Source organism: Rhinichthys klamathensis, unplaced genomic scaffold (genome assembly GCF_029890125.1).
Source record: "Rhinichthys klamathensis goyatoka isolate OS25496 unplaced genomic scaffold, OSU_Roscu_1.1 h1tg000095l_1, whole genome shotgun sequence".
NCBI classification, from domain to species: domain Eukaryota; kingdom Metazoa; phylum Chordata; class Actinopteri; order Cypriniformes; family Leuciscidae; genus Rhinichthys; species Rhinichthys klamathensis.
In genome coordinates, this window is record NW_026606634.1 from 2,675,001 (window position 1) to 2,696,838 (window position 21,838).

At 41.3% G+C, this 21,838-nt stretch overlaps 1 protein-coding gene across 12 annotated transcripts in view; it reads left to right on the forward strand.

Moving 5' to 3' along the window:
- atp2b2 (ATPase plasma membrane Ca2+ transporting 2) overlaps nt 1–21,838 on the forward strand; it is a 241,837-nt gene that overhangs the window by 85,896 nt on the left and 134,103 nt on the right. For 10 of the 12 annotated variants that reach the window (XR_008807213.1, XM_056252547.1, XM_056252536.1 and 7 more), the window contains exon 1: nt 12,025–12,159. The exons of 1 other annotated variant lie outside the window; for it this stretch is intronic. The gene's annotated coding sequence lies outside the window, so the exon portion shown is untranslated. Of the gene's footprint in view, nt 1–12,024; nt 12,160–12,617; nt 12,640–21,838 lie in introns of those variants that run through there. One more of the 12 variants, XM_056252538.1, reaches the window with a different exon arrangement.

The following is a 21,838-nucleotide window of genomic DNA, read 5'->3' on the forward strand; positions in this document are numbered from 1 at the left end:
GGTGTCACACTAACACTAAAGTCCCCTGTTAGATAGCAAATTACGATGTCTGTTTGATTGCTTTTACATTTAGCAGTATTTCATATTCTGACTATCTCTGAAAGTGATAGCTATGTTTACAATAAAGACCGGTTCTTGCCATAAACATACACTGTAATAATATTTTTGAGGTCAAAAGAATGAAAATGAAGAAATTGCAAAGCGACCACATAGGTGTCACACTAACACTAAAGTCCCCTGTTAGATAGCAAATTACGATGTCTGTTTGATTGCTTTTACATTTAGCAGTATTTCATATTCTGACTATCTCTGAAAGTGATAGCTATGTTTACAATAAAGACCGGTTCTTGCCATAAACATACACTGTAATAATATTTTTGAGGTCAAAAGAATGAAAATGAAGAAATGGCAAAGCAACCACATAGGTGTCACACTAACACTAAAGTCCCCTGTTAGATAGCAAATTACGACGTCTGTTTGATTGCTTTTACATTTAGCAAGATTTCCAAATCTGACCATGCTTTATTATTGATTTAGTAGCATATCTATATGTTTAATAATTGTATTTTCATACTTTATTAATGATCAATTTATCTTTTCTAAAAAAAAAAAAAAAAAAAAAAAAAAAAAAAACTTAAATCCTCACTTGTCTGGTTTATGCTACTCTGAGCAATATTTGAACTTTGTATTTTGAGCACTTCTTGGGTTGTTATTGTCTCTTCACGATGACTCGTTTGGTTAGTCCTCAGATGTAAGTCGCTTTGGATAAAAGCGTCTGCTAAATGACTAAATGTAAATGTAAGTATAGCATTATTTACAAACCAGTTATTTAGGAGTTGTCAGTGATTCATAAAATCACTTAGAAAATGTAAGTAAATGTAGTAAATTCAGGTAGTTATAAAGAATTTAGTGGTCAGTTAACTATTTTGTGAGCTCATCTGAAGTGAGGACTAATGCCTTGTAAAGCATTTATAAAGGAGATTTAAAGACTCAGTTATCTTCTAAACAGAAAAATGAAACAAACACAACACAGTAATACAGAACATAGAAATGTATAACTGAGCCTTTAAATCTGTCTTGTAAATTCTTTAAAAGGCATAACTAGTCCTCACTTTAGATGAGCTCACAAAAGAGTTAACTGACCACTACTAAATGCTTTATAACTACCTGAATTAACCCTGAATTACAGTAGAAATACATGTTAATAAAGCATTTATTAACACACTAAACTATTACTATATGTCTGAATAATAAAATGTATGAATGTACATTTCAATAGTTTATTAATCATTTACTCACACTTTCTAAGTTATCTTATGAACCACTGACAACTCCTAAATAACTGGTTTGTAAATAATGCTATACTTCCTTTAGAAATGATAAATTGATCATTAATAAAGTATGAAAATACAATTATTAAACACATTATAGATTTGCTTTTAAAACAAGAATAAAGCATTTATATCTGTATTTATATACTGCTTATTAATGTCTATTAATGCTTTATAAATGATGAATTGTTTACTAATGCTTAACTAATGATTAATAGCGTGGAGTTATAATAAAGTTACCGAAAGTTCCTTAACTAAGCAGTCTTTTAAACAGCAGCTCTACAGTCTCAGAGCCTCTCTGGGACAGCAAGCCATTCAAACAATAGAGAAGTGTGAACGACGTGTGTTAATGGGCCATTGCAGTTCCTGCTCCAGCCTACAGGAGCGCTGCTGAGTATGGGCTTAAACACACACACACTTGCAGGTCCCCACTTGGTCAAAAATGTAAAAAATTCACCAGAGCGTTTTTTATCTGATTTTAACATGTTTTAAGGCATGACAAACAGGGGACCTGAAAAATGTCCCCACTTGACTCGGCGGTCCCCTGTTGGTGAGTGTGTAACGACACCAAGGTCCCCACTTAGATAGGTAGACAAGTACACACACACACACACACACACACACACACACGCACACACACACACACACATATATATATATATGGGTCAATGACGTTTAATGAGTTTTGACAGGCCAATTTTAAAATACAAAAAATAATAATATCTATTGCAATTGTTCAAATATTAAGAATATTGTGTACACATAAATTCATATACACATTTTAAATTAAGTGATTTTTTCATCTAGAATCTAGATGAATTGGCCGTAGCCTAAAAAAATGTCATGTGGTGCGACCGTTTTATCTTAAAATTAATTAATTTCCTTAAAATGCTTACATTTATTTTACAAGTTCTCAGTAATTAAAGTGTTTAGAAACAATCTTTTGAGTTTTGAGTTTTTTATCTCATATTTTTGCTCTATAATTTCAGAGTTAGCGTCTTAAATGTAGTTAACAGACTTATTTTTCCTGTAAATCGCATAAAACTGATAAAACTGTTTTAAAAATACAATTCACTTAATCTTACTGTATCAGTGATTCATATATCAGCCACAGAAATTATATATGTTAGTTTTAATTTTATAATTTTTTTATATTTCTACTATTGGTCACACCACATGATGAGTGGTCGCTCCAAATGACACGAAGCCCTTAAATGGTTAAAAATCTATTTAAAGAGATCAATAAACAATACATTTCATACAAAAAAAAAATTGAACCAGATTTTATTAAAATTTCGCAGAATATTCATGAACAAACATTTTTTAAACATTTTCTTTAAAAATCACAATTGCAAACATAAGTGCACCATTTCATTTAACTTGACAATATATATATATTTATATTTTATTTTTATACGCACATATAATTTGAATGTCTGGTTGGGGCAAATGATCATGTTTTTTTTATTATTAATTTATGCAATATTAATTATTATATTATTAATTAGTCTTCAGTGTCACATGATCCTTCAGAAATCATTCTAATATGATGATTTGCTGCTCAAGAAACATTTATGATTATTATTAATGTTGAATACAGTTGTGCTGCTGCCTAAAAGTTGGGGTCAGTAATAATATATATATATATATATATATATATATATATACACACACACACATATAAATATGTTATATTATATACATAATGATACTGATCCCAACTTTTAGGCATATAAAGTTATCTGAAAAGACTACATTATTTTTATTATATTGTTGTTTATTAGTGGATTCCACTGTGACAACTAACCCCATACCGTGACAACATGCCCCACGACTGGCAAAGTCACACAAGGTCAACGCGTGTGCTATAAAGTGCTGATAGTATTTATCGTATCTTTGAGCGTTATGTCTGTGGTTTTAGAGCGCCACACATGCACTGATCCACAGACAGCTCAGAGGACTGGTTGTGCATCGCCCGGGACCGTATTTGTGCACATCTGTCGTGTGTTGGGTTGAGTTTTCTGGCGTTCAGCACTGATGCTTCACATGTGGGTGTGTTGAGCAGGAGATGTGAAGCTCAGATCCTAATTTAGCCCAGCGCTGTATGATTCAGCTGAAATGTGTCGAGGTGCAGCTCGAATCAGGCTCACGATAAAGAAAACACACCTCGCTCTCCAATAATAGCATGTGACATGAGGAACATGTGCCATCGTTGAAGCCAGAGGCCACGGAAAAATCATTTGGATTAGTGGATTTATAATTTTCCTATTGTTCTGTCAGAGAGCTAAATGATTTCATGATAATGACAGTCCATTAATAACCTGCGTTTAATGTAAGATGATTAGCTGACTGATCTCGGGTCAGGAGGTCAAACAGGGGATTCACAGATTGTATTAGTTTTAGATTGTATAGTAATAGCCGTTCATAGAGAACACGTTTCTGCGGTTAATACAACGGCAAAGCTCTAGAGACACGTTCTTTAAAGGTTGGTTTCGTTTTAATTCGAGCACTTAAGTGTGTCATGTGCAAGAAACTGCAAAAGATGTGAATACAGCAGTCAAACATCTGTCTAGTGTATGTTTAACCCTTGTGCTGTGTTGAAAACGCTATAACACTCGTGGTGTTATAAATCCCCGGCCTGCAAAAAATTGCTGATAAATCTCTTGTTATGCTACCTTTTAATTTTTTTACCGGCCAGTGTCTATGGATGGATGAATCCTTTCATCCATCCATAGACGTGTAGGGGGAGAAAACGACGGCTCCTCAATATTGGGGAATTCTCCAGCTAACAGGGACCGTTCTCAGAGCTTCAGCTAAAAGCTTGCCAGAGTTATGAACAAACATTCTTTCAGTAATAATAGTTAATAGAACATTCTTTCAAAGTTAACTGGTCTTTAATAACGTTCTCAGAACGTCAGCACAAAAACATAGACTTTAAGTTATGAAAGCGTTATTTTAAAATTTTCTCTGATTGTTCAAAACATCCAGGTTTTATAAACGTAATGCCCTATGAACGATGTATAAGCAATGTCTATGTGGTGTTTTTAATATGCTTTAAGACAAACCATGTGTAAATTCATAAGTCGACAGCATTGCTGAGTATTTCCTGCTTAAAACTGCAGTGAACCAAAGACAGTCTCAAAAACACGGTTTGAAATCGCTGGTGTTTCTGACGTCACAAACTACCTTGTAACCAATCAGATCGACGTGTGATCGTCAACCAGTGGATCTCTGAGCTGAGTGAGTGAGTGGAGGCGGGGCTCATTTGCATATTCATAGAACCGCGCATACTAAATAAGGCAAGGGTGTCGAATTACATTCAAGATATTTTACGCCATGAAGAATTTTTTTACAAGGAAAAAAAGGTTTAAATATGTCATTTTAGTGATCAAAGATTAGTTTTAAGGGATACGTTTATTGACTACAAGGGGACTTTAATGAAAATATTAGCAAAACATTCCTAGAACACATTTTTGTTTCCTCTAAACCTCCACTTGAATCGGAGTCTTGGCCTAACACTGTTTTTGCTATGAGCACTTTAGTATTTTTATGGCCTCTGAATTAAGACATTGGTAGATTTCGAAGAACTGAGTATTGTGCGCCGGCTTTTATTCTCTTGAACTATTTGAAATGTGAACGCAGTGTCTTTTCACACACATTGAGCCCCGGTGCTGGTGTTAGACGCACAGGTTTGTTTGAGTCTGTCCTCTCTGTATCTTCATCTCTCGAGGGCTTTGCTGCACTGCAGTGTTGGTGTGCGGGGGCGTCCCGATTCACAGGCACACACTCCATCTGTCCTGCAGCAGAACACACACTCATCCCGTCTGTGGGTCATGAGGACATGATCAGTTCGATATTGTCACGGTGGGTTGCAGGAAGGCAGACGAAGAAGATCATTTCCAATACAAAGATTTATTTACAATCCAGAAGACAGGCAAACAGGTTGACCAACACATAACGTTGATCGGACAGAGAATAATTGTGAGGGACCAACTCAGTACTAGCCTGGATGCCACCCCGAACCCCGCCCACAACATTTTTTGGTCGGGAAATTCGGTCTGGAGTCGATCCATTGAGGAGTGATTATGATCGGTTCAGAATTAGTCGGGCCAATCAAATTGCCAGGGTGGGCTTTATACGATGATGGACAGATGATCTGCAGTTACGTAATCATCACGTTATCAAAGAGCGCTTGGGTTGAACTGGTTTCCCTCAGAGATGACTGCAGCTGGAGAACTGAGATGTATAGATTCCGCTATTGCGTCTGTTGTAAAAGAAATCGACAGCGCATTAACTTTAAAAAACGAACAGAGAACTGCAATCAAGGCATTTGTCGATCGGAAAGATGTGTTTGCCGTCCTTCCCACGGGATTCGGCAAAAGTTTATTTTATCAGCTGGCTCCGATGGTCGCTAAGAAGATGGGACGCAATGAAAACCCTGTGGTCGTTGTGGTTTCTCCTTTGGTCGCACTCATGGAGGACCAAGTAGCAACACTCATTATTTTACTACTTCTTCCAGCGTGCGTGTAGTTGAGTTCTGTTGACAATTTGCGTAGCTCATAAAAAAAAAACACTTACTGCGTTGCTCTGATTGGTTGTAGGTCTATCCAATTGAGTGCAGAGTTGTTTTTTTTCCTGGTTCGGTTAAGACACGCCTCATAATCAAAGCCCTATGGAGCAGTATCAGACTCACATTCTGACTAGAATATGAATATGACGAAGTCAGGCTAACTCAGTACATGAATTTTGAAAAACGGAGACATTTCCCTTCGTTTGTGCCCTTTGTTTACAGTCAAACGGAGAATTCGCCTCAGAAAGCGATTCTTTTTAAAAACTCCGGCCAGAATGGAGATTTTGGAAAACTTCGTTTGCACGTTTGCATGTAAACAGAGTTTTAGGCAGCCGACGTCACAGTATGCGACAGAACTTGCACCTGCGTCAAAAGTGCGCGACCTATGTTTACATTTTCATTTGGCTATGGGGATCATGGATGCATTCAGAGTAGGGCTGAGCGATTTTATCGATTCTGCGATATAAATCGATATTTTTTCTCCCAAGAAAGTATCGATTTTTAGGCCGCGAGTATCGATACATAAGTCCCATTCAAATCCCCCGTGTTAAACCCGTTCGCGTTGCATGAAGAGTGATTTGGTCAGCCAGCCGCTAGTGGCCAGCTGCACGCGTGCATCGATATTGACGAAAATCCAGCTGTATTCAAACAACAACTTAGCTCTCCTTGTTGGCTAGGCTCCTTGCATGCTGGCTAGTAGCTTTTTTTAAAGCTGGGTCTCCGAAATTGACAGCGCTGTGTTGGACAGATTTGTGCAGCGGTGTTCCGTGAGTGAGAAAGTGCGCGAGGTACGGATGAGTGTGTGTGTGTGTGTGTGTGAGAGAGAGAGAGAGCGAGAGCGAGGTAGTGCTGCGTGAATGCGCTGCGGCGCTCTGCAATCAAATACGATTTTAAATAGGCTTAGTAAAAAAAAAAAAAATGTAAAAAAAATCGTATTCGGTGGTGGAAAACGCCGGCTTTAGGCGCATGGTGAACGCGATGGAGCCCCGCTATCCTATTCCAACCCGCGAACACCTCATCAAGGTTTGCATTCCCAGGCTGTACACTCAGGCAAGAGCACACGTCAAAGCCTCCCTGGCCAGCGCGGAGAGAGTTTCCCTGACGTGCGACGGCTTGACCTCGCGCACAACTGAAGCACGTCACATGTTCAGTGTCAAGCTAAAAAAGCTGTCAAAGAAAAGGCAGTGCAAAGAAACTGTTCACAACAGGCCACTTGCTGCACCTTTTAACTCTCCATTGAAAAGTAAATAAAGTGCAGTATTGCAATTAACAAAGGCTTATAAGCTACAGTTTGCACTGTTGTCTTTCAATAAATAGAACTAATTTTATCTACACATATTTGATTCATTTTGTCCAGCATTTGCAAGCTGTACTCTCTGCCCAGTCAGAGACATATATTGTGTAAATGATGTTTTCAGTTTTCAGTTCAATTAATTCAATCCAAGTAAATGGAAGACTCACAAGATGTCACCAAAATCACTCTGTCCCCTTTAAATCTTTCAGAAAATGATGTAAGTGTATCGAATTATATCGAATCGTATCGTTGGCTGAATATCGTGATATATATCGTATCGTCAGCCGAATATCGTGTATCGTATCGTATCGTGAGATTAGTGTATCGCTACAGCCCTAATTCAGAGTAGCAGTCGCATTTATGTTGGTGCAAACCCTTTTCGTCTGTTTGCATTTGCAAATACAGCCGCTCTATTATGTCGAGGAGCTATTTTCGGGGATTCTGATATGCTAACGTGGGCTTGAGCTTCGCGTTACACTGCCACCTGCAGGTTTGGCATGCTCTTGACGGCATATATACACGGGTTCGTGTAAACGTAGCCTTATATAGCAAACACAAATGAGGATAAATAATAAAACACAGCTGTCACATATGAGCTAATAATGAGGAGCGGGGAAACTGAACAAACACATGATGAACATAAAAAAAACCTAAAAGTCCATGATAAAGAAACTAGGCTGAACACGACAGATATGACGCTTTGCATTCTGGACCTCGACCTGATGAAGCCTCTCTGAATGTTTCAAGATTAACAAACACGTACAGCCGGGCTATTCAATTGGCGGCCCGTGGGCCACATGCGGCCCGCCAATCATCTCCATCCGGCCCCCAACCGCCCTCCTCCTCTTATCCTGGTGGTGCGGTTAAATTTGTTTAGATATGCGCGTGGCCGCAGTGGCGCCTGCAGCTGTACGGATATACGTATTCTGCGTACCATGAGCGCTCAGACTGAACTGAGAAACGTTTCTCAAGTTTACTTTGAACTTCGCAGCATAGTGTATAACGGAACGCAAGCTTACAGGAGTTGCGTTTACTCCCGGTCCCGGACACTATTATTTAACAGCGTTGATACATCTAGTGAGAAGCGGTTCAATTCAACACACCTGTCTGTTACAAGCCACAAATCACTCAATGATTTAACAGTTTTAAATCGGATGAAACAGCCTCAACATTCCAACGCGACTGATGAGGTAAACAGCAGAAACATTGTGCCATGAATGAATTAGAAGACTTTAAATCCCTTAATCACCAGCCTTACAAACATTTACCATGAATGTACTGTAGTAATTTACCATAGTTTGGGCAGAAATTTGGAATATTTAATACTTAGTTATAGTAAATAGAGTTGGGTATCGAGAACCGGTTCCATTTTAGAACCGGTAACAAATTTCCCAAAACCGGGGATTCGATAAGAAGCACGCATTACGATTCCTCTTATCGATTCCTGACTTTGGGACAGTTGCAAATTCGTTATTTCAAATGTAGGCGCGTGGCAAGCACGTTCATAATAGAAGCGACGAGCATGCGGTGCGTGGCGCTCGTTTTTGCAGGCGCGCAGGTCATGTGACAAAAAACAACGACCTTTCTGTAACATCGAAAGCTCGGCCAAACAGCTGATCATAGCTGAACAGGGCACGTTTTTATTTCTCATCTCCATAAATATATCTAGTAGCCTAGTAAAGCTAATGCGAGGGCTATAAATCAATTAATCCTTTGCTGATACGTCCTCGTCTGCATCATGGAGAGCGCAGTTCATGGTTGCATAGCAACGACAGACGCCACGGGAGCGCAATCGCTTGTGGAAAGGAGGAGAAAGCGGCGCGGCCCCGCTTCTCCATGCATTTTTAGACGCGATATGTGAACGGTCCCTAATTCAGGAATGTATGTGGCTTAAAATCGTTTTTGTTTTGTTTAAAATGGAGATCACGATTACATACATCAGACAACTACATATGTATAGTCTAATAGTCTTTCTTTTTAAAAACTCGTTTGAATCATTAATTCAAACACTATTACTCCAGTAAAACAAGTATTTATGAATTAATTAATGTAATCAACACCTTTATATGAAGAGACTCCTTTCACTTTAGCCATTTTATTGGATATTGCTTAAAATTGGCAAGAATAAAAGGTAGAAATATTTATTCTTCAAGTATTTGCCCTTTTTTCTCTCTCCAAAAAATATTGGAATCGGAAACGAATCGATAAGAACCGGATTCGATAAGCAGAATCGGAATTGGAATCGCTAAAAATGAAACGATACCCAACCCTAATAGTAAATTATATTGCATTAGATTTATTAGGTGGGTAGAGGAATTTATAATTCGTTGTGTGTATAGTTTTTACCTGTGTGTAGGCATTTCTCTATAGTGGTAGTGAGTAAATGAGTAGCCATGCATGGTTTTACCTGTGGTTACCAAGTCTCAGTGTCAGAATTTTTAATCTAAGCCTATAAGAATTATGAATAAAATATTTCTTACCAATAGCTATGAGCATGTATAATTTATATATTTGTACACAACTGTAAATAAGTTATTTATTATGGTCTTATAAATGTGCATACTGTTGGGTACCACATTTCCAAGTAAATACAATACTTTTTTGGTTTAATTTAGCTTATTTATTAATACGGTTATGTTTCAATAAGTAATAAATAATGTTTCAATAAATCAGCTAAACCCACCGGCCCTCCTCAACTTTTCGATTCAATAATCCGGCACTCGAATGAAGCTAATTGAATAGCCCTGACGTACAGAATGAATGAGTTACACAACTGCTAAACAATTAATCACATATATTTGTATTTTTTGTTATGACATGTAATATAAGGAATTGTATAAGGAATTTCGGTAACACTTTACAATAAGGTCCATTAGTTAACATTAGTTAATGTATTTACTAACATGAACTAACCATGAGCAATACATTTGTTACAGTATTTATTCATCTTTGTTAATGTTAGTTAATAAAAATACAGCTGTTCATTGTTTGTTCATGTTAGTTCACAGTGCATTAACTAATGTTAACAAACACAACCTTTGATTTAAATACCGTATTAGTAAATGTTGAAATTAATATTAACTAAGATTAATAAATGCTGAAGAAGTATTGGTCATTCTTAGTTCATGTTTTGAGTGGATGACGAACGCGAGACGCCGAAATGGATGCCAATAAGATTCTGAATTGAAAGTTTACTTTTAAAAAGTTGCCAAATGGTCCCAATGACAAAGCCAAAGTGATCTGTGTGTTTTGTCGTTGTGAACTGAGCTATCATCGCAGCACGTCCAGTCTGAAATACCACCTGATGGCCAAGCACACACACAGCTGATGCGAATTCTCCGCCCCCTCGTCAATATCAGGACCACGTCAGTATTTCTTTCACCCTTTTATTGATGGACAGTGTTACATTGTGTGAGAGATTATTTGCTCCAAGTGAGAATGTTAGTGTGCAATTGAACACAGTATTGTCAATGTTGTTTTCAATAAAAAAAACATTTGCACAAAGAAAGCCGATCCACTTTTTCATGTTGATAAGAGCATTAAAATTAGAAAATATAATGGGAAAAAAAGAAATCAAGAGACATTTAGAATAGATAAAAATGCAATTAATTGAGATTAATCACGAGTTAACTATGACATTAATGCTATTAATCGCGATTACATTTTTTAATCGTTTGACAGCACTACTTATTATATAAGTAGATATCCCTGTAGGATGTGGTGTGCGGCAGGCTGGTCCTCTCCGCTCACGTTCGTAAGGTTTTACAACTTTGACCTGGGCGTTACCCCAGGTTCACAGGTGCTCTTGTCTTAGTTGTGCTCTCAGTATTCACACAGACAGGCTCTGGTTCGTATGGCGTGTTTGGCATTCTCGTTCCCAAAGCGTCATCGACGCATCGCGAGTTCCCTCGAAAGGGAACGTCTCAGGTTACGACTGTAACCCGAGACGATGCGTCACTTTTCCATACTTCCTACATCCCTGTGATCGACTTGCTTCGGCCGTTTTCGAAGCTAGCGCGGTTCTAAACCGGATGCGCTTTTATCCTTTCCTGGTCGTGACGTCACTCGCCCGTGACACTCACTCTCACCGTTGGACTAGTTGACATAAGTGCTTCAGACGCAATCACGCAGGGCGTTCCCAAAGCATCATCGACGCATCGTCTCGTTCCCTACTCAGGGAACTAGGGTTACAGTCGTAACCTGAGACGTTTTGTGCCATTGCTTTGGCAAAGCATCTGACAACCGAACAAAAAACTAAATGGAGATATAGCCTGGTGACTTCTCTCTGATTAAAGAGGTTGCGTTGGGTTTCAGAGCGAGGCGTTCTGTGTGACTCATGATGTGCGTCTCAAAGTGGCTCCGTTCACAGTAAATGCATGTGCTGTGAGTTTAATGTGCATTTTCAACTGCTCCCTTGTTTCAAGTTGCATTCATTTTGTTCTTCCTATTTTGCACTTTGACAGTCAGTTTGATATATTTTTGAGTGTGAATGATTGAGTATCTTTGAATAGTTCACAAAATAAAACAATCACAATTGTATTGCATTACATTGTTTTAAATCTATCTATCTATCTATCTATCTATCTATCTATCTATCTATCTATCTATCTATCTATCTATCTATCTATCTATCTATCTATCTATCTATCTGTCTGTCTGTCTGTCTGTCTGTCTGTCTGTCTGTCTGTCTGTCTCTCTGAGTGTTTCTCATTCCCATCTCTTCATGTCTCTTTCTCTTTCTGTGTGTTCTGCAGGGTTCACCCCCTCCCTTCACCTCACTCTCCTTTTCTTTCCATTTCTCTCTCCCTCTCTCCCTCTCTCTCTCTCTCTCTCTCTCTCTCTCCGTCAGTGTGTTGTGTCGTACGGTTGAGTCTGTGTTTGCGTCTCTCAGTACAGATGCTGAAGGGTGATTACTCTTCTCTGAGACTCACGGCATTGTGGATTTGACATGATCGTCTGGTTCAGTAAGTAAAACTCACCTCTGGTACTAGAACCGCTTCATTTTACAGTTAATGCATGTTTGCGTCGGCAATCTCCAGTGTGGCGTTCGGGAACACGGAGCAGCTGTGCTGAAGCGCATGTGTCCTTCACATGCAGAAGGTTGGCACGCTGGCAGGTGGGGACGCATTGGGTTTCATGCTGTCTTAAATGATCTCCTGACCAGTGTGTCACGGCTGTTTTCTCTACCATTGGAAGCTCCAGTTACAGTTGAATGGGATTATGTCAAAGCTCTCTTGCATGGGTGCCCTCAGATACGCCTGAGCACAGACAGATTTAGCTGGGGACAGTTTCCGACCCGCTGTTGTTGAGTTCGACCGCTTCAGAATGAGTGTAAAGTTTGTTGTGTGGATGTAGATTACTCAGATCGTGTTCAGAGGACACATGGCGGTGACCTCCAGAGTCGTAGCTTCACTGCGACAAAACTGTGTTTTTGGATGCACTAGGTAAGAACACGAGGGGGATCTCGTCCGTACCGAAGTCAGCAGATCCTCATTAATATGTCAGTTTCATAGCTGGTCATATAGCATGTACTATTACAGAGCATACTTGTTTTTAATATAACATACAGTCAAAATTATTCAGACATCATATATAATTTTTTATATTTTTTTACTAGTGGGTGCAGGACACTATAGTTAATTTATGTTAGTTAGGATAGCAAGGTGTCTGAATAATGTTTGGTTTGACTGTACATGTTGAAAAAAAGTGATATATATATATATATATATATATATATATATATATACGATACAGTATATAAATACCGTTTCATTGCTGAAATATGTCATGGTCATTTAGCATGTACTATTACAGAGAATACTTGTTATTAATATAATATACATGTTGAAAAAAAGGGATATATGTGATCTAAAATCAGATTTTTTTGTATGCAAAGGTTATATAAGTTTCAGACGGCGTTTATCTCGCGCAGTAGGTGTCATATGTACAAGTGCTCAGCTGTAAATGTGTGTCTGCTTTAATGACTGCAGAAGTTGCTGTGGATCGTCCTTCATCGTGCCGGCAGCGAGATGCTCGCTCATTACCGCCGCGTGCGTGTGTGTGTGCGTGTGTGTGCGTGTGTGCGCGCGTGTGTGTGTGTGTGCGTGCGTGCGTTTGTGTGTGTGTGTGTGTGTGTGTGTTTGATTGCAACTGTAAGGGATCAGGTTAGTGCATGTTGCAATCTGATGCGTCATGTGCTGTACGTTCATGAACCCACAGCTGGGTTACGACACACACTTCCCGAGCCCACAGCTGCGTTACGACACACACTGCCCGAGCCCACAGCTGGGTTACGACACACACTTCCCGAGCCCACAGCTGGGTTACGATACACACTCCCCGAGCCCACAGCTGGGTTACGACACACACTCCCGAGGTCACAGCTGGGTTACGACACACTTTCCGAGCCCACAGCTGGGCTACGAAACACACTCCCCGAGCCCACAGCTGGGTTACGACACACACTCCCCGAGCCCACAGCTGGGTTACGACACACACTACCCGAGCCCACAGCTGGGTTACGACACAGTCCCCGAGCCCACTGCTGGGTTACGACACACTTCCTGAGCCTACAGCTGGGTTACGACACACACTACCCGGCCCACAGCTGGGTTACGACACACACTACCCGAGCCCACAGCTGGGTTACGACACACACTACCCGGCCCACAGCTGGGTTACGACACACACTACCCGGCCCACAGCTGGGTTACGACACACACTACCCGGCCCACAGCTGGGTTACGACACACACTACCCGGCCCACAGCTGGGTTACGACACACACTTCCTGAGCCCACAGCTGGGTTACGACACAGTCCCCGAGCCCACTGCTGGGTTACGACACACTTCCTGAGCCTACAGCTGGGTTACGACACACACTACCCGGCCCACAGCTGGGTTACGACACACACTACCCGAGCCCACAGCTGGGTTACGACACACACTCCCCGGCCCACAGCTGGGTTACGACACACACTACCTGAGCCCACAGCTGGGTTACGACACACACTACCCGGCCCACAGCTGGGTTACGACACACACTCCCCGAGCCCACAGCTGGGTTACGACAAACATTCCCCGAGCCCACAGCTGGGAAACGACACACACTACCCGGCCCACAGCTGGGTTACGACACACACTCCCCGAGCCCACAGCTGGGTTGCGACACACAATTCCCGAGCCCACAACTGGTTACGACACACACTCCCCGAGCCCACAGCTGGGAAACGACACACACTACCCGGCCCACAGCTGGGTTACGACATACACTCCCCGAGCCCACAGCTGGGTTACGACACACACTTCCCGATCCCACTGCTGGGTTTATGACACACACTCCCCGAGCCCACAGCTGGGTTGCGACACACAATTCCCGACCCACAGCTGGGTTGCGACACACACTCCCCGAGCCCACAGCTGGGTTTACGACACACACTTCCCGATCCCACTGCTGGGTTACGACACACACTCCCCGAGCCCACAGCTGGGTTACGACACACACTTCCCGATCCCACTGCTGGGTTACGACACACACTCCCCGAGCCCACAGCTGGGTTGCGACACACTTTCCGATTCCACAGCTGGGTTACGACACACACTTCCCGAGCCCACAGCTGGGTTACGACACACACTCCCCGAGCCCACAGCTGGGTTACGACACACACTCCCCGAGCCCACAGCTGGGTTGTGACACACTTTCCGATCCCACAGCTGGGTTACGACACACACTCCCCGAGCCCACAGCTGGGTTACGAGACACACTTCCCGATCCCACTGCTGGGTTACGACACACACTCCCCGAGCCCACTGCTGGGTTACGACACACACTCCCCAAGCCCACTGCTGGGTTAGGACACACACTCCCCGAGCCCACAGCTGGGTTACGACACACACTCCCCGAGCCCACAGCTGGCTTACGACACACACTACCCGGCCCACAGCTGGGTTACGACACACACTCCCCGAGCCCACAGCTGGGTTACGACACACATTCCCGGAGCCCACAGCTGGGAAACGACACACACTACCCGGCCCACAGCTGGGTTACGACACACACTCCCCGAGCCCACAGCTGGGTTGCGACACACAATTCCCGAGCCCACAACTGGGTTACGACACACACTCCCCGAGCCCACAGCTGGGAAACGACACACACTACCCGGCCCACAGCTGGGTTACGACATACACTCCCCGAGCCCACAGCTGGGTTACGACACACACTTCCCGATCCCACTGCTGGGTTATGACACACACTCCCCGAGCCCACAGCTGGGTTGCGACACACAATTCCCGACCCACAGCTGGGTTGCGACACACACTCCCCGAGCCCACAGCTGGGTTTACGACACACACTTCCCGATCCCACTGCTGGGTTATGACACACACTCCCCGAGCCCACAGCTGGGTTACGACACACACTTTCCGATCCCACTGCTGGGTTACGACACACACTCCCCGAGCCCACAGCTGGGTTGCGACACACTTTCCGATCCCACAGCTGGGTTACGACACACACTCCCCGGCTCCCACAGCTGGGTTGCGACACACACTTCCCGATCCCACTGCTGGGTTACGACACACACTCCCCGAGCCCACAGCTGGGTTGCGACACACTTTCCGATCCCACAGCTAGGGTTACGACACACACTCCCCGAGCCCACTGCTGGGTTACGACACACACTCCCCGAGCCCACAGCTGGGTTGCGACACACTTTCCGATCCCACAGCTGGGTTACGACACACACTCCCCGAGCCCACAGCTGGGTTACGAGACACACTTCCCGATCCCACTGCTGGGTTACGACACACACTCCCCGAGCCCACTGCTGGGTTACGACACACACTCCCCGAGCCCACAGCTGGCTTACGACACACACTTCCCGAGCCCACAGCTGGGTTACGTTAGATGAACATCCAATTAAAACATTTCAGGAAAAAACTTTACATAAACAATATAATAAATCATGTTTTTGTGCTAATTTTTTTAGGACATTATTAAAAAAAAGATAATTTTGAATGAACGATCTACAGTATAAATGTTATGAAATGTTCTTGCCAGAACGTTCCGAAGTTGTAAAGTTCTGCTAAAGTTCGCTAGTGCTCTTTTGTGTGAAACTTCTGTATGTTTCGTCCTGAAGGAGGGACAAAGCAAGCCATCTAGAAACCAGAACATTACAGAACATGCCAGACAGGAAGAAAACACTTTAAAAACAGCTAGCGACTAAAACCCCTCAGAACACCATAGCAACCGCATACACTCTTTAAAAATATATATTTTTATTGACATTGATGTTTCCATGAAGGCTGAGGGGGCCTTACTTCATTCTGCTTGCAATCACATCAAGCTCTATAGGGCTCAGCTGATTGGTTTCTGTTGTATCAGTAGCCAATGAGCTCGCTGTTCAACCTTCAAATACTTGGTCAGTGTTTGCTGTAGCATCTTTCAGAAACCCTCCACCTTCCCCAGCTCCACCTTTATATCTCTGCTATGGGTTATTCATTTGTTCTATATTGTACAGCAGCAGTTTGTCATGTATCTATTGGCAGTAGAAAACAAACGCTCATTATCATATCTGAATCTCAGCTCTTGATACACAGTGATACGAACAGTAACGATGGCGAGGGTTTTACCGTATCAGTCTCATCAAAGTGGATTTGCTTTGTCAGCAGAAAACAGCGTCTTCTCGACACGAACAACACGAACCAAACTCTTCCAGTCTCAGATACACTACAGTGTTTGAGGGCGGAGCTAAGAGACGCCGCTCGGCCAATCAAGTCCATAGACTGGCATTATGCAAATTAGTTACAAACCTATGTAGATTCAGCAGGAAGTGAGACTAAAATGATTGATGACTTGTTTCAGTTCAGAATCACTTCTTATTTTTGGGAGACAAAAACTCCATTTATCTGCACTTTAAACTTTGTAGACCTTTTACATTCACAATCAGCTGTATCACACACTACATGAAAGGTAATAATAGGGGTAATAATAGCACTTTAAAATGTTCATCACACTAAGACAAAAATGGTTCTTTTAAGAACAGATCTTGAAAGGTCTTTTGGGGAGCGAAAAATTGTCCTCCTATTGCATCGTTACAAAAACATGTCTTTCTTTCTTCAGTTGAAAAGAAATTAAGGTTTTTGAAGAAAACACTCCAGGATTTTCTCCATATAGTGACTTCAATGGGGTCCAACGGGTCGAAGGTCCAAATTTCAGTTTCAGTGCAGCTTCAAAGTCTCGACACGATCCCAGCTGAGGAATAAGAATCTAATCTAGACAAACCATCGGACCCCATTGAAGTCACTATATGGAGAAAAATCCTGGAATGTTTTCCTCAAAAACCTTCATTTCTTTTCCACTGAAGAAAGAAAGACATGAACATCTTGGATGACGTGGGGGAGAGTAAATTATCAGGACAGTTTAATTCTGAAGTGAACTACTCCTTTAATATCATGTAGGTGTTTGGAGGCTCTGGTGCTCGTGCTTTTGCTCATCCACTATCCTGCATTACGTAACCAAAAGGAGGACTTGGGACCCAAGGGTTTAGGGCAGTATTTGGGACACAAGCATTTTGTTTAATGCTATTAAAGGAGCTGTTGCCAACTTCAGATTTAGAGCAGGTAAATGCACAACTGCGAAAATGAAATGTCTGTCATCATTCACTCACCCTAAAACCATATTTTAGCCAGCAATGCTGAAAGTACAGTATCATAAAAGTATGTAGTTAATAATGCTATCAGTCTGTCCACAGCGAACACAAAAGCCTCCATGTGACGTGTTCAGTAGAGACAGTGGTAATGTGTGTTTGTGACAGTACTTCAGCTGTTTTTAGCGTTTACAGTAACAGGCTACTTTTTTTCAGTGGTGTAACATGACAAAACATTGTTTGTTTTTTGTCATATTGAGTTGTTCCCACCGTTTTATAGCCAAACAACCCGAGGCAATACAAAACAAGCTCTCTTCAACTTCTCTCTCTCTCTCTCTCTCTCTCTCTCTCTCTCTCTCTCTCTCTCTCTCTCTCTCTCTCTCTCTCTCTCTCTCTCTCTCTCTCTCGTTGGGAAAGTCTCATTCAGTTTGTACAGACCATTCATTTTAAGAAACTATAACATATTTAAAAACAAATACACTTCTCAGTAAACTACTCTTGACTGTAGTTGAACTACTTTAAATTATGAGTATCTTATTCAGATATGGTTTCAAAACAGCTTCCCAACATTGATTAAAGGAGTCAATTTTTATAATGTCCTCCGATGTCCACTTATAATGATAGCAACATATTTACATAAAAAAACAACAACATAATTTAGAAATAATAAGCTATTTTCTGTCCTCTCGTTGAAACGGTCCGTTTTGATAGACGTGCCGCATTCAAGACTTGGAAGTAAACGCCCACTGCTATGATTGGGTAACAGTTTTGCATATTAAAATAATTTACATTAACATTACATGTGTGGAATTGTTTTGAAAAATTCCAATGTAAAAAAAAAAGAGGCAACCGCTGAAATTCAGCCACTCATGCTTGAGCCAGAGTCTGATCCTCAATCAGAAAAAAAAAAAAACCTAAACCTCAAATATCAAGGATACTCTATTCTGAGACGGCACGGTAATTAATCATCTTTATTTATATTTATTCCTTATTATATTATATTAGTCACTGCATCACTGCATCATCTTTTATTTTCAGTCTCTCTGTGTCGAACTGTGTCATGTTTAAAAACGAATCTGCAGTAAGATGAAGGGAACAAAGGAACAGTGTCTTACTGACGCGTTTTGGCAATTTATTAAAAATAGTTCATTTAACAGTTAAGATCACAAGGATGGCAATGTCTTGTAATCCTCAGGGTCTCTATGTTTTGTTGCTGGAGTAATCCTGTGTTGGAGACTCTCTTTCATATTTACTACTAAATGACATTCGCAAATCGGTGGGCGGGGCTTAAGAGTCAATGATGTAGAAGTGGGCGTCGATCTTCTTCTTCTCTGTGATGTCATACTGAGACGAACTCCGAAACGAGTCCTTTCGGTAGCTTGGTTTCAATAAAAGCTGTTTTTGGTGTTAGTGCAATGACCTCCTATGTGTCAAAAGATCAAGGAAAATTAGATTTCTCAAGTCATGACCCTTTTAAAGGGAAGGAGGACGAGGAACATCCTTAGAAATAGTGGCCAAAGGAATGTTAATATTGATTTTTCACAGCTGTTTGCTTGAGTTTTGTTGTATTATACGGTTGAATGAAATAATTTTTCTACAGATTTATTTTTTACAGGACAGTACTGTACAGTAATTGTCATGTTAGTCTGTAAATACTCTGCATTACTGCTCTGGAAATGTGCTAATCTGCTTTAAACTGCCATAAATCATTTATCTTTTATAACTCATGACTCACAGAATGAAATATGATTCACGCAGCTGTTGTATAATACTTTCTTAATGGCGTCTGAACAGCTGTCCTTATTGTAAAGCCACATGGCAGCGAGAAGAAATGAAATGAATCGAGCCACATTGAAAACTTTACATTGCAAGAACCGTTACAGGCATTTAATTCACCTTTACCACAAGCAAACAGCAATTTTACAAAGGCTTCTCATCCAATCGTGATTTAACATCTGTTTTAATCTGCTTTTCATGCTAATATATTTCAGGCAAAAAAAAACCCGTTGATGCTGTTTACATGTTGAATGTAAATAGAGGTAGATACCAAGTATAAGTGATAGATGCTGGTCACACAAAGTATAAATAACAGCAATATGCTGTTTATGCTAAAGGTAAAATATCTGAGCAGTGCTGAGCTGAGAATATAAAGCACATGAATCTCTAGTAGTGCAGATTCATGGAGTTCACTAGAGTCAGGAGATGAATCCTGTGGACCAGATATAGCTCGGACACATCTTTAATATTTCATGTGTTATGGCTGATGTGTGTGTGCTTGCTTCGACACGAGTCCTGGATGATGTTTCAGAGAGCGTTTGCATAGTCAGACTCTGGATCAATATGGACAGACGGCCTGTCATGCTTTCTCACCAATGCCTAGAAATGACACACTTCATCTTTAAGAGATTGACCTGGAGGAGAGGAGAATGATTGACAGATGGTTAGAGACAAGACTTACGAAAACACCACCTCATTGACCAAAGAGACTCTACATTTGAGTAATTTCACTGCATTACCAGCATCAGCCAGGCTTGTTTACTGTTCTGAATCTCACAGAACACACTGTGCAGAAAACCTCGTCCCACAATGCAATTCAACTCAACTTGATATTCTTTTTCCAGTGTGTCAAATGAGACAAAATTTATGCCATGAAAAAAAAAAAAAAAAAGGTAATTGCAACTTCTTGCGACTGACAATTTGGACTTTTTCCCTCACAATTGTGAGATATAAACTTGCAATTGTGAGGAGAAAAAAAATCAGATTTCACAGAAAATTGCTAGAAAATCAAAGCCACGTCTTAGCAAGTTAATATCACAAGAATTGAGCTCACTAAAAGGTTTTAAAGCACCGTTTCCATTGTAACGCAATGTCAAATTCCAAAACTGTTTTCACAGAATGAATTTTGAGCGTTTAAAGTCCCCCTGTGTTTATGTGGTGTTTTTAATATGCTTTAAGACACAACATGTGTAAATTCATAAGTCGACAGCATTGCTGAGTATTTTCTGCTTAAAACTGCAGTGAACCAAATTCGCTGGTGTTTCTGACGTCACAAACGACCTTGTAACCAATCAGATCAACGTGTGATCGTCAATCAGTGGATCTCTGAGCGAGTGGAGGCGGGGCTTAATTGCATATTCATAGACCTGCGTATACTAAATGAGGCAAGGGTGTCGAGTTACATTCAAGATATTTTAAGGGTTTTTTTCAAGGAAGAAAGTTAAAATATGTCATTTTGGTGATCAAAGACCTAAAGGGGGACTTTAAGCTTTTGAATGATACCTAATTTATGATGATTACTAAAAAATGTGAACAGGCTATTTAATTGGAGGTAAAAACATCATGACTTCACTGGTGAAATCAGTCCATTTGAGTCGTGTTTCAGATGCGGTTCGCATGTCGAATTGAATCAATTTTCCTGGCAAACCCTAGAGACGTCCTCCCCCTCCCCCCGGCTCTGTGACCATCTGCAAAGCAAAGGTGGATCCTCTGCGGTGGATCAATATGCAGCGTCAGCACATCATGGATCCCGGGACGACGGACATCTGAGAGGCTTCGACTGTGCGCCGGCAGGGGTCCACACACACACACACACTGGCGGCAGCGGGGAGTCGTGTGTGTGTTCAGGAAGTGACATGGCATCTGCTCTCTCTGAAACGGATCCCAGGCATCGCATTAAAGGGCAGCTCGCCTCATGATCAGGAACCCCTCAACAAGGCTGCTTTTATTTAAATAAAAATACAAAAAAAACTGTAATATTGTTAAAAATGATTCCAATTTAAAATAATTGTTTTCTATTCTAGAAAGTTCAAAAGAACAGCAATTATTTGATAGAATAGAATACTTTGTAAAATTGAAATGTCTTTGTAGCAAAGTTAGACGTTTTGGAAAGGAGGCATGTGGAAAATATATATATACATATAATAAAACATAAAACACAACATGAATCCAGGCCTGGTCCTCTCTCGCTCTTCACTGCCGTCACTCCGAGACCGGTG